At 44.2% G+C, this 15,000-nt stretch overlaps 1 long non-coding RNA gene across 1 annotated transcript in view; it reads right to left on the reverse strand.

Annotated features, from left to right (window-relative positions):
- LOC121697172 overlaps positions 1-15,000 on the reverse strand; it is a 47,884-nt gene that overhangs the window by 4,699 nt on the left and 28,185 nt on the right. Inside the window, exon 3 of the long non-coding RNA XR_006026394.1 lies at positions 3,935-4,008. This is a non-coding gene — a long non-coding RNA (uncharacterized LOC121697172). The remainder of the gene's footprint in view (positions 1-3,934; positions 4,009-15,000) is intronic.

Consider the following 15,000-nt stretch of genomic DNA (forward strand, 5'->3'; position numbering starts at 1 on the left):
GGAGGGAGAGAGAGAGAGTAAATGGACAGACAGGACTGGCAGTGGGCTTGCTGTGATGAAGAGAGAGAGATGGATGACATTTGGATGTTCTCTGTGAAACAGACTCACACTCACACACACACTCACACACACACTCACCCCTCTCTCCGAGTCAGGATCACACATAGGGGTCATGTATTAATGATGAGGGAGTTTTATCGAGACTCCCTGTTGCTCTGCAATCAGTCACTGACGAGCCGCCCTGCTCTGACCTCCTCCTCTCCTCCTTCCCTATTCATCCACTCCTCTCTCTTCTTCCCCTCCCGTCATCCCTTCCTTCTCTTATTCCACACTTTTTCCACTTTTTTTTCTTTTCCACTGTTCTCCTCCGACCCGCCATCCCCCCCTCCATCTTGTCTGCTTGCTTTGCCTATTCCCTCCTTTTCCCCATATCTATTCCTCTTCTTTCTGTTCTTTCTTCTCTCCTCCTCCTCCCTTCTCTTCTTCATCCCTCCATTGTCCTCCTCCATAGACTCCTTCTTATTTTCCATCTCTTCAGCCCTCCTTTCTCTTCACATGTTCTATCCTCTTCACCTCCCTCCAAGATGAATGAAGAGGGTGTATTACAGTTCCCACACACACACACACACACACACACACACACACACACGTATTTGCAAGATGTAATTAAGAGTCAGTATTATAGTCATTATAGTATATGACCTGACATAGACTGTTTTTTGTTTTGTTTGTTTTTTTTGTTTGTTTTCTTAGTGTGTGGGTGGATGGGGTTGGGAGGGGAATATGGTTTGCGTTTACTCTTAAGAGTCAGTTTCCCTTGTCCCATCTCTCCTCAAAGCACCCCCTTCTTCTCTCCTCTCAACGACCCTAATATTCCCTCATCAGCTGATCTGAGGCAGAGTGGCAGTAGGAATGCGTTATGATCTGCACTGAACCTGAAGACTGGAACAAGTTCATTTGAACTTTTTAACTAATCAGTCCTTTGCTCTGCTTTCATATTTTTAGATAGGTCGAGAGATCAATAGATGGATCGATACATTGATAGATAGATCAATAGATCAATAGCTCGAGATCTCTTTGTTCTCAATGAACCCAAGTTCATGTCAGATTGATAACAGTATGACCCCTCAGATACTCTGACTAATGCTGTGTAACCAATGACAAAGCATAAGGGAGGGACGTGTCCATTTTGACCAATGAAACTGATGGACAGGAAATGTATCGCTTCACTGATAGAAAGTGATCTAAACCAATGACAGTAGTGTAGGGGAGGGACATGCCCATCTAAACCAATGACGGTGGCAGAGGGAAGGGAACGCCTGTCTTAACTAATGGCAGTAGGAGGGGAGGGACATGCCCGTCTTGACCAATGACAGTAGGACAGGGGTCCAAGGCACTAAGGAAATGGGCTCCCGCCCAAGGGGCTGATGGGAAAAAATGCATCATCATTCAGGACTAAAGAAGTCTGATGATGACACATCTGTGGGCTGGTGGGTGTGGTGTAAAGGTGAAGAAGTACGGTGATGTAACACACATACAACAACTGCCTCTCTGTAACACCCCACCACACAGACACACACACACACACACACAAACACACACACACACACACACACACACACACACACACACTCCCCCACCCCATCTATTCATTCATACTGATATTCACAGTTGCTTATTACCATGGCAGTTTGGATACACTATTTTCATGGGCTTATTTTCTCCATTCCAACTAAAAAATAAAGATGTGTGTGTGTGTGTGTATGTGTGTGTGTAGTATGTCTATGTCAGAGACTGAGGAGAGACACCGAATTAGAGTATCCCTCTCTCTGTCTATCTCTGTGTGTGTGTGTGTGTGTGTGTGTTTGTGTGTGTGTGTGTTTGTGTGTGTGTGTGTGTGTGTGTGTGTGTGTGTGTGTGTGTGTGTGTGTGTGTGTGTGTGTGTGTGTGTGTAAGTGTGTAATTGTGCCACTGTCTTCAATGGGTCTGACATCATAATGTAATTATCCAGAGTGTCAGATAGACGGCCCCCACACTCCCTCTCTAATGAGCTGTGCTGATTAGACTGAATCACACACACACACACACACACACACACACACAAAGACTCGTGCCCTTCACAGAGGAGGAGGCTGGCCAATTCACTGGACAATTACAGCGGACACAAAATAAAAACAACAGCCATGACCACAGCCTGTTAAACCCAGACTGAAAAGCCAAGCGTGCGCCTGCGTCGAGGCCAGCAATCTCATCTGGTTCGGTCCAGTTGGGTCCAGCTGGGTCTCAGTTACTCTCAGAGCTATCATCTCTCCATCTACATCGATGGCCACTGGAACTGGGCTAGCCCAAATCCGTCAGCTGCTATTTACATATCCATTAAACAGCAGCACTGAGGGCTCATGGACTGCCCACTACCCACTGTCCACTGCCATGCAGTACAAACTTTATACTATGGCTGTAATGGTACACAAAAATCACTGAATTGATGAACTGATTCTGACACTGATTCTGAATGTACGCAGGGCTTAAAGCAATACAAATGTCTGTGCCTGAAGCTATCAGACATTTATGAGGATGTCATATACAGTATACTGTTGTCTCATTGCCTATTTTTAAATCTTAAGCATACCAGCTCACGCCTGAATTCAGGCACGGTGCCTGAACCCTTTAAGCCCTGCGTACGTCAGTGTTGAAGTCATGGTTCGGTTCATTTTCATTCGGTTCAGTAAGCCTGTAGGTACTGCTAGCCTGCTAACATTCACTGACAATATTGCTGATGTGTAACGGGAATAGTATTTTATAAAGGTGTCAAATGTTTTTGGCTAAACTGATATATGGTCCTCCACTTAATATGTTTGTGTGGGAACTTGAATTTTAAAACATGATCCGTACACAAAAAAACATACGGTTGATTACTGTTAAAGACCTCAATCAGTACATTTGGTACACATCTATTGAACTTAATGTCCTGTATCTAAACCGCTCAGTACGTATACGTGTACCCGTACACCCTTTACTTTAAACGTGTTGAGTTTTCTTTTAATCACCTATGCACAATATATAAACAGACTTAATGCATGTTCTGTATACATTACGATTGATTGGAAATGGCAAAACATGTATCAGCTTATGCATCCACTGCATTGGTTGTAGATACTATCTATCTAACAACATTGTACAGAGGTGACTTTTAGCTAGTTGGCAAAGTAGAGTAGTGATGTTTCAAAGCTACGGTTCATCAGAATCCTGGGATATGCCCGCTTGACAACGGGAAAGATGGAACTAAAGACTGGCCTTTGGCCATAGCAACCATTGTCGTCCATTATACCTTACATATTTGGTCACAATTTTTATCTGGGTTCGGCTAGATATGTCTGGCCGATTACCTTGTCATAATTGGCCGCAATGTTTAAAGGGGACCTTGGCAACTATTTCAGCTTAATAAACCCGTTTAGAAATCATTTGGATGGTTAAATGACCCGTTCTTGTGAAAATTGTGACTTTTTCTCCCACTCCCCCTAGCGTCCCCAGGCGGAAAACCAACCATGCAACTTTGGGACTACCGTCCCGGTAAGAGAAGTGAGAACTTATGCTAACCGTTTCGCTAGCTTGTAAACAAATCCATGTGCATTATCTTTACCTTTTTCCACAGTTTGAAATAGCATAATGCTCCAGCAGAGGGGGAAATATAGCTAATCCTGTCAAGTTTCCCTTTAGTCTGTGTTCGGTTGGTCATGTCTAAGTGCTTACCTTGTCATATTTGGGCAGAATGTTTTATCTGGGTTAGACTAGGCATGTCTGGGTCATTACCTTGTCATATTTGACCACCACAACCTTTTATCTGGGTTCAGCTGGACATGCCTGGGCTAATTCCCTTGTCATCGTTGGCCACAGTATTTTATTTGGGTTTGGCTGGTCATGTCTGGACAATTACCTTGTCATATTTGGCCACAATCTCTGCCCGCTCCTGTTCCAGTTTGGCCGCAGCATCCTGCCCTGTGTCTGAAGCTGAAGGGGGAGACAGATGGGGGGAATAAAGAAAGAGAGGAGATAGAGAGAGGGAGGGGGAGTGGGTAGGGGTGGGATGTAGAGAGAGGAGGGAATGATACAGACACAGAGAGAGAGAGAGAGAGAGAGAGAGAGAGAGAGAGAGAGAGAGAGAGAGAAGGAAAAATACTGTTACTCTCTATAGAATGTTGTAAGCCACAAATCATTCAAACCCCCATACTAGTTGTGAAATGGATTGTGGTCTTTCAAAAAAAGACAAATGTGTGTGTGTGTGTGTCCTTTTTTATATCTGTGTGTGTGTGTGTGAGAGAGAGAGATAGAGAGAGATACAGTAGAGAGAGAGAGAGAGAGAGAGAGTGGTGTTAGCTGGTGTTTATCAAGGACATCACATTGGATGTGTTTACAGCAAAAGTGAAAAGCTTTACAGCGTTAGACAGGGCTGTCTCTCTGAAGTAGACAACAAGTGGCACACACACACACACACACACACACACACACACACACACACACACACACACGCAAGCATTGTGTTTTAAAATAGTGTTTAACAACATACTGACTGTCAGGCTTGAGTAGAATATTGTGAAACGTATAAACAGCTCAGAGGTAGCAATCATAGCATGTAGAACACAAACACAAACACCGCTGTGGTAGTGAAACTGAGGTGGTCATGATAGAACATAAACACACCCAGCCACAAACGCTCAGCCACAGACACACAAACGCTCTATCTCTCTCTCTCTCACACTCACACACACACACACACACACACACACAGCTGCATGCTCTTGCTACTGTGGTAGTGAAATTAAGGTAAGAATGATAGAACATGAACGAACGCACACGCACACAGACACACACACACACACGCACACAGACACACACACACACACACACACACACAGCCTGCGGCTCTTGACTTTGTGACCCTGTCTGGTAGAGCTGAGCGCTCCATAACGCTACAGCAGCGTGTTTACACCCCTGCAGTCCAGCAGCCATCATCTCATTGTGAACCGAGAGCAGTGACTCATCCTGCTCTACCACACACACACACACACACACACACACACACACACACACACACACACAAGTACATGAAACACACACACAGACATACAGCATATACATTCTCACACACAGACAACCATGCCCACATCAACATTCCTACACACACACACACACACACACACACAGAGACAGCTGTTTTATTACATTTATCTGACCGTGGCCCCAGACAAAGTGTTTCCCAACAGACCACAATAAACCACTAATGGAAACTCATTAACTAAGCCCAGTCCAATATTATGGATTGTGTGTGTGTGTGTGTGTGTGTGTGTGTGTGTGTGTGTGTGTGTGTGTGTGTGTGTGTGTGTGTGCGTGGCAATTGCGCTAATACACAGTGACCAGTACAGTTCTCTAGAGAAACTGCAGTTAAGAGGCTTGAGGCTCAAAGGGTGAAAAAAAGACAGATACTGAATTATTGCCAGGACAAGCACTGGGGTTTCAGACAGCTCTTTGATGTACCTGGGGAAAGTACACACACACACACACACACACACACACACACACACACACACACACACACACACCTGCAGTGAGACAAGCCAGATCCACAGATCCAGAAGGTACTGCTGTTTAATGAAGTCCATCAGTTCTACTGGACATCAGAGGACATTGGAGGAGATGAGGGGGAGAGAGAGAGAGAGAGATGGAGGGAGAGAGAGAGGGAGAGGAAGGAGAGGGAGTTGCATTCTGTCATTCTCTCTACATTTTTCTCTCTTAACTCTGTGTGTGTGTGTGTGTGTGTGTGTGTGTGTGTGTGTGTGTGTGTACTGACAGTGTATTAAAATCTGACTGAGTATGTGAGTGTGTGTTTCTAGGGTTATACAACGACACCTCTAATCCAGCCAACCAATGGCATCACACAACAGCAAACCATCAACCAATAGAGTGCAACACTCTCACTCGTTCACCCTCCATCTTCATCCCCCTTTCCCCCTCTCTCTCCCCCTTCTCTCTATCCCTCCTTTCCCTTCCCTGTTTGACACTCATCCTTCCTTTATCTAAGCCTTTCTCCTCTCACTCTCCCTTTCTCTCTCTCTCACTCTGTCTCTCTCCCTCTCTCTCTCTCTCACTCATTCTCTCTCTCTGTCTTTACCCCCTCTCTCCCTTCTCTCCATTCTCATGTCTAATTGCCCCCTCCATCTCTCTCTCTCACTCTTTCCCTCTCTCTTTCTTTCTCTCTCTCCCTCTTTTCCTATTTCCTTTCCTTCCCTTCTCATGTCTAATTGTCCCCTCCATCTCTCTCTCTCTCTTTCCATCTTTGACTGTTTGAGTCTTCATCACCACGTCAGCCTACTGGGTGCCCATTTAATGCCTATAGGGGGTAACTACCCAATTCATCCAAGACCAACACAAAGGGTATGCTCCTAACAATAACAACAACAACAACAACAACAACAACAACAACAACAACATGTATTGCAATCCCAGGCATTCAGGGCACACGTGGGCAATGCCAGAGACTGCAGTCTCCTCATGCTAAGTAAGCGAAGCATTAAAATGAGTTTTAATCTGTTACAGACCAACATTGCGTTGTTTATATATTATACACTTTCCACCCATGTACAACTCCCCCTTTCCCTCCCTCTTTTATGTCCACATTCCCAGTCTTTCTCTCTCTCTCTCTTTCTCTCCTTCTCTACCATTCCTCCCCCTTTCTCCCTCTCTAATTACCCCCCCTTTCATCCTCCCCTTTCCCTTCTCTTCTACTCCCTTCATCTCTCCATCTCTCCATCTCTCTCTCTCTCCATCTCTCTCTCTCTCTGCAGGAAGTTCTTGACTCTCTGCTTCCTTCCTCTCCCTCGGCTGTCGGAGTTCTGAAAAGCCCCCAGCATGCAGCCTGGGTCAGGGGAGGCTATCCGGAATTTTACCCACCGCGCGAGCAAGCACACACACACACACACACACCCACACCCGCACGCACACACACGTACACACACAAAAACACACATGCACACACAGAAAGAAGCAAACACATTCACACACACATAGGAAAACACACACACACACGCACACAGAGACAAATGACCCCTTATTGAAGAAAGTGGAATTTTTATGGCAGGATGGTATGGGTGTGTGTACACGATGGACCACCACCATTATGCTGCCAAAAGTGTAAAGAAACACAGACACACGCACACACACACACAGTCACACAGTCACACACACACACACACACACACACACAACCCCCCTTTGCAAATTCCCGTTTCCATGGCAAAGGGGAACTAAGAACATTCCCGTACTAAACCACAAACATGTACATGAATACACACACACACACACACACACACACACACACACACACACACACATATTAGTATTCACTCAGCATTATGCTCTAGAGTAAGGCTATTAGAGGCATTCATGCTCTGAAAATCAACAGTTTGTGTGTGTGTGTGTGTGTGTGCTTGTGAGTGTGTGTGTGTGTGTGTGTGTGTTAGCTTGTCTAAACATGTACGTGTGTGTGTGTGCTAAATAGTTAAGAGGCCCACTGTGGTGGAGCCTTACAGTCCCTGAAGATGAAGATGTGTGCACACACACCCACACACACCCACACACACACACACACATACACACCCACACACAACATCATACATACATACACAAACATCACAAATACACATAAAAAACTCCCAAGGATGCTGATTGGCTTATGGCCTCAGGAAGAGTTCTGTGACTGTCGGATGGAACTTTATCTAAGTTTCTTTGAGTCCAGCGCCTATTTTAAACCACTGCGATGTGCGTGCCCCTTGCACAAATTTGTACTTTTAGCAGAATCAGAGTTGACACCTAAACATGACTGACAATCAACAGCGCACGCGCGCACACACACACACACACGCGCGCCTTGTTCTCTGTTCTGTGTTTCTGTGTTCTATCCTCCTCACAAAAGATACCACTCAGATTGAAGAGCTGCTCAGCCTTTTCACGAGTGTGTACAAGGCACACACACACACACACACAGCTGCAACAGCTGGGCTGTGTCCTCACTGACGGAGGCCAAATGAGAAGAGCCCTCCCACACAGTGACACTGTCTGACACCATCAACACACGCAAACAAACCAACATGATATATCATACAGACACACACACACACACACATACACATGATATATCGTACAGACACACGGACAAGGATACAGAAACTCATGACAACAGTCGTGCACATACTGTAGCTCAGCTTATAATATGCGATGAAACGACGCAACATTAGCCGCAACACATCACATCCACAGACCAGCCTGGCACACACACAAGGTCCCATTCTCACTGTGAATCCTAATGTGCCACTTGCTTGCCAATGTGCATCAGTTTTTGGATAAATAACCATACCCCCATAAACACACAAACGCAAACTCGCACACACACACGCATATGAAAACACACACACACACACACATTCACACAACTTTGGCAATAAATCTCTCCAATGTAGCACTTTTTTATGGCTCGGCCAGTGGGTAAATACTCACACCCCCATACTACAAGCCTCTTCAGTCTGCACCCACCACTACAAACACACACACACAGACACACTCACGCACAAGCAAGCACATACACACACACATACACACACACACACACACACACCTCAGATTGGATCTCTAGCTGTGCACTTGCTGGTTTATGGCCCAGCATTATATGGATGAATAATCAGAGCCTCCAGTCACTTTATGACTACAGCTGGCACACTCTTCTTCAGATCAGGTCCTGCTTTGGGTGTGTGTGTGTGTGTGTGTGTGAGCATCCAAACTTGAGAGTGAACATCCAAACTTTTCGAAGCCTGTACATTATCTGCCAAACTGTGTGAAGGTGTTCACTGTTGAGAGAACAGAGTGGAATTCATCAGGCAGCGCTTGTGTCTGTATATAAGTGTGATAGAGTGTACACTATATGTGTTTCTCTCCCTCTGTGTGTGTGTGTGTGTGTGTGTGTGTGTGTGTGTGTGTGTGTGTGTGTGTGTGTGGGTGTGTGTGTGTGTGTGTGTGTTTGATCATACGGTGTAAGCCTTGACAGCAGTAGAATGTGTTATGTGTTCCCTCAACATGTGGTTGTGTGTGTGTGTGTGTGTGTGTGTGTGTGATCAAAGCCAGAGTTGGCTGTCCTCAACCACTCTCTCTCTCCTGGCTGCACAGCTTTCTCTGATACATACAAAACTGGCCCACTTTAGGCCTCTGTCATCTCTCTCTCTCTCTCTCTTTTCTGAACTTTCCCCATGTCTCTCGCCCACACACACACACACACACCTGCCTGTTTCTGCTGATGTCTTTCTGTCTCATTTCAAAATAAACACATTGACGCACGCACGCACACACACATATATAAATTGCCTGCTGTGTAATTGTCTCTCCCCTCGATCATGCTCTTCCCTCCTGATATTTGTTGATATCTGCTCCTCCCTCCTCTTCAACCTTCTCTCTCTCCTTCTCTCTCTCCATTTCTCATTCTCTTTCTCCTCATCATTCCCTCCTTTCTTTTTTCTCCACTGCTCATTCTATGCTCATCTCTCATTTTCTCTTCTTCATCTTTATCTCTCTTCCCCTATCTGTATCCCTCATTCTCATCTCTCCTCATCTCTCTCTCTCTCTCTCTCTCTCTCTCTGCGATGGTCACAACAGATCAGTCTCACTCAAGACGAGGCAGCAATATCAGAAGCCATTACTCCCTCTACGCAATTAAGGGGCACAAACACAAACACACACACACACACACACACACACACACACACACACACACACACACACAAAACAATTTCTCTATTGAAATCACAACTAGTACACACTGGGAAAATGCTCATCATCAATGGTAGTAAATATATAAAAAAAATAAAAGTTGCAATTTAAATTGAACACATAAAAGTCAAATCACAGCAAGAACACGACAAAATCATGACACAACAAACCCACAAAGACACACACATACAGACACAGACACAGACACAGACACACACACACACACACACACAGACACAGACACAGACACAGACACAGACACACACAGACACACACACACAGGCACACACACACACACACACACACTAAGGAGAGGGACACATACAACTCTCCTATTCATTTTCCATTTCTTTCCCCTACTTTTACTCATCGTTTTTTACTATTTTGCTGGCAAAGCAGGCTTGAGCTGAATGAGTGCTGTTGAGATCGAAGATGACTGCACTCTGTGTGTGTGTGTGTGTGTGTGTGTGTGTGTGTGTGTGTGTGTGTGTGTGTGTGTGTCACCATAATAGCTTCTGCCCAGACAGTATTCATGCCATCCCAGAGTATCCTAGAATAGCTATAGACAAGTCCTCTCATTCTCTGTATCCTCTTCTCACACTCCCTCTCTCTTGCTCTCTCTCTCTCTCTCTCTCTCTAACACACTCCCTCTTTCTCTCTCTCTCTCTAACACACTCCCTCTCTCTCTCTCTCTCTCTCTCATCTCATCTCCCCATGCCCTCTCACACCATATACACTTCTCTCCTTTCTCTTCTTTAACTGCCCTCTCTGTCTTTTCTCTCCCTCCCTCTCTCTCTTTTTCTTTCTCTCTCTCTCTCTCTCTCTCTCCTCTATTCTCTCACTCCCTACATTTCTCATGTTTCCACCCTCCTCTCTCCATCTCTCTCCTCCTTCTTTCTCTCTGCCCTTCATCAGGAACAGTGAAGAGAGAGAAAGAAAAAAAGAAAGAGAGAGAGAGAAAGAGGAAAAGAGAGAGAGAGAGAGAGAGATAAGGGAGATGACTTTGGTGTGACAGTTGACTGAAAGACAATCATTTCCTGCCTTTTGTTCTTTCCACACAAACCTTCTTTCATCTTTTATGGAAAATGGAGAGAGTGAGTGAATGTGTGTGTGTTTGTGTGTGTGTGTGTGTGTGTGCGCGAGTGAGAGAGACAGACACTTAGGCTGAGGCAGTGAGTGAGTGAGCGAGATAAATAGAGAGAAAGAGAGAGAGAAAGAGACTTTGGCTGAGAGTGAGTGAGTGAGTGAGTGAGTGAGAGAAAGAGAAAGAGAGAGAGAGAAAGAGGGAGAGAAAGAGAGAGAGACTTTGGCTGAGAGAGTGAGTAAGTGAGTGAGAAGAAACGTCAAAGCTGTCTATGAAACACAAAGAGCCAAACACAGTGTGCATCACGACTACAAACCCCCACACATTACCAGACAAACGCTGACATCATCTGTGAGGTTTGCACGGCAACCAGCAATCTCACAAGCACACACACACGCACACACACACACACAGACACACACACACACACACACACACACACACACATAGTGAGGCTGGGACATACCGGTAGTCACAAACAGCTATTACTGAAACCGCAGTGAGCCCAGCATCTGAGACTGACACAGAGCCTTCATGTGGCATTTGACAGACTGTAAAACTGTCTCTAAAACCTCTTCCCATACAAGGAGCACCATCACTCAGGCCCTCTCCAATCCTTACCCAGAACACTGAGCTGTTCTGGCCAATCAGAGGCCACAATAGAGCTGAGTGGAAAAGTTCATGAAGTCGGTGGTTAGATGTGTGCAGGCTTTTGATTTGGATCAGTATGATTCTTCTCGGAGTGAAATGACCCATAGCATCTAAGGGGCAGTCAGAAGAAGAGCTGGCCGAGTTCTCCAGACGCTTAACAGAGCTGCAATGTCCTAACCAGTAGGTCACGACGGTCCCAACTGCAAATCACTGTGTTGTAAATATATTGTAAATATATAAATATATTTAAATCCTATATGAATATATTTAAATCCGTAAATATATTTAATCCTATCATGTGCCTTGCTGCTACAAATATTACATTATTTGTAATACTGTATTTTGTTATTTTTATATACTGTAATTTTCATCTCCTACATTGTCGCTGTTTCATTGTTGTTGTTGTTGTTGTTGTTTTAGCCGGCCGTGAGCCTGAGACAAACGCAAGGTTACTCCTCTATATGTCTATTGCATACAGCAGAATTGACAATAAAGTTGACCCTGTGCCAGGAACAACAACCAATCAACGTGACCGACACCAATGACATCAGCCTTTGTAGAATGTCATGACCTAGTGTAGCCTTGGCTGCTGTGTAGTTACAATATAACATCTAGTACATCACACAGCACAATGTACAAAGTAACACACAGCAATTGTGTGATTATATACTTATAAACTAGAGTAAGAATTAGAATTATAATTATATTGTATATCAAAGAACTTCTACAGACAGCTAACGGTGTGAAACTATGTTCCAATGTGCTTGCAATATACAAGTACATACAATACAATTGAGGTTAGGCGATGCATATTATCATCTAACTTCCTTGTTTGAAAATTAATTTCGCTTGAATCTGATTGTCATATCACAATTCTAATGTCCAATCTTTGGGTGTTACTTTTAAGTATCTAAACTATCAAGTATTACTATCCAATCACTGACCAGGACACTGACTTGAGAGTATCCAATCACTAACCAGGACACTGACTTGAGAGTATCCAAAACACACGAGAACAACACTGAGAAAAGATGTTGCCTGTGTTGACCACACACACACACACACACACACACACACACACACACACACACACACACACACACACACACGTCTTTCCCTTGTGTTTTTATGTATTCTCATACACACACAGACATTGCCTGTCTTGACCCAACCAGATGCAGCCAGACTGTGTGGTAGTCTGTGAGTCTCTGTGTACACTCTTAAAATGAGTGTGTTGTCCCTATCTGGACGCAGAGATGTGTTACAAAAAACAACTCAAGCAGTGTTGTTTTCAGTTTTCAACACAAGTTGTGTTAATTTCAACACATATTGTGTAACAAATGAAGAAGGAAACAACACAAACTGGACACAGAGACGTCTTGAATTTCCCCTTGGGGATCAAAAGTATCTATCTATCTATATATCTATCTATCTATCTATCTATCTAAAATCACAACGCAAGTTGTGTTGTTTTCAATGCAAGTTGTGTTAATTTTAACACACATTGTGTAACACAGGGTTTCCCGCAGCACTTTGCAGTCAAGGTGGCCGCCTTGGCAAAACAAGCCTGCCGCTTTAACTACGTCGTCAAAAAAAAAAAAAAAACGTGTTACTTTGTCCTGTTTTCTCCCTTTCATTCCAAACCGTGACCAGCGCCAATCTCCCTTCTCCGCAGAACGCATTAAAAATAAGAAGAAACGGGTCATGAATCGAAAAATAATCAGATTTTATAATCTTTACATATGTGACATTCAGAGCTAGTGAGCGGAGCTGAGCGGTGCAAATATCTCGCTCCTCGTTCTCAAGAATCAGTCAAATCGCGAACAGCCACAGCTCCGTTTAATTGTCAGGTGTGATGAAATGCGTTCATATTCCACTTTTTATGTCATAAACGTTGCAGGCCTATGGAAAGGTTTAGTGGTAGGGTTGTCCAATGATCAAGTTCTTGCTTCAATTTGTTTTTTAATGTATGCGACGCACCGATGCGGAGTTCATCCGTTTGGCGCAAGTTAAAATATTTAGCCGACTGCGTGATTTGTCATTTTCGTTCTTTTGGCAATTAATCCCGACTGATCCCTTTAGTACGTTGACGTTAACGTTGCCAAGCTTATTTGTTGTTGCACTATCCGTGTTGCAGTCTTTTAAAATAAATCTTCTGAGTGAAATATATTGCCGTTGCTCTTAGTTCTTTGGGACCGGGAAGCTAAATTGACCTGACGCGAATTTGACCGGAGAAGCGGCCGAGTAAACAGCCACCTGCTCTCAGCACAGTGTTGACTTGCGCGTCTAATCGGACACGCAAGACTGACAATAGACCTAGGCCCGTCCAGGCCCATCCGTGCCTACGCGTATGCTTTCTAAATTATTTAGCTAACTCCATCCCCATCAACAAACTTAGGCTATATGGCCAATATCTTTGAAATGTAACGGTCTTGGTTTTATTAGTGGGCATGCCTCAGACTCGTGGTGTGAGCGGTATGGGAGCGGAACAGAGCGGCCACTCCGGCCTCTAAATTAAAAAGCGCTCCGCGCTCAAATTCCATCCATATTACACAAAACTATAAAATGATCTAAACTTCATTCACTCTCGGTGTATAGATCAGGACAGACTTGCGTAACAGGCTGCAGGTCAACAGTCTGACAGCCTGCATGAAGATAAGCATTAATGGTCCAATAGTAAAACAGTGCAATTACCAAAGGGCCTTTGAAATGATATTTTTAAAGCCAAGGAGGATGGCTTGTAACAATGCTAGTTGTCAGCTCTGCCATAAGTAGTGACTGATCACATTTGCACATTTTGTTGTTTTGCACTTTCTTTTGCACTTGTTCTATAGTTTGTAATAGTTTTGTTTAAAATTGCACAAATTACACAAATATTTTGAAATATTTGTATACTGTTGTATAGTTTGTTTGGTGTTGTTACTTTGTTCTTTGTTAACTGTTATTTTGAGAAGCTGGTTATTTAAATAATTGTTAAATATACAGAGTCTGTAGTGTATCGCACAAACAAGACACCAACACCAACACCCCCCCCCCCCCCCCCCCACCGACGGCAACCGATACAAGACCCCCCCCCCGCTCGGATGGCAACCGACCCTTGGGGATCAATAAAGTATACCTATCTATCTATCTATCTATCTATCTATCTATCTATCTATCTATCCATCTACAATCACAACGCGAGTTGGTTTAATTTCAACACATATTGTGTAACAAATGAAAAAGGAAACAACGCAAACTGTGTTGTCCCTATCTGGACACAGAGACATGTTAAAAACTCAACGCAAGTTGTGCTGTTTTTAACACATTCGTCTTAAGAGTGCAGCAGTGAGGTGAGCTATAGGCCTTACCTTTCTCCCACTGTTCCAGATGGTCCTCAACGTGGTTCTGAACTTTAGTCTGCATCAGTGCCAGCCCACACACTGACACACACACACACACACACACACACTCTCAAG

Source organism: Alosa sapidissima, chromosome 22 (genome assembly GCF_018492685.1).
Source record: "Alosa sapidissima isolate fAloSap1 chromosome 22, fAloSap1.pri, whole genome shotgun sequence".
Taxonomy (NCBI): Eukaryota; Metazoa; Chordata; class Actinopteri; order Clupeiformes; family Clupeidae; genus Alosa; species Alosa sapidissima.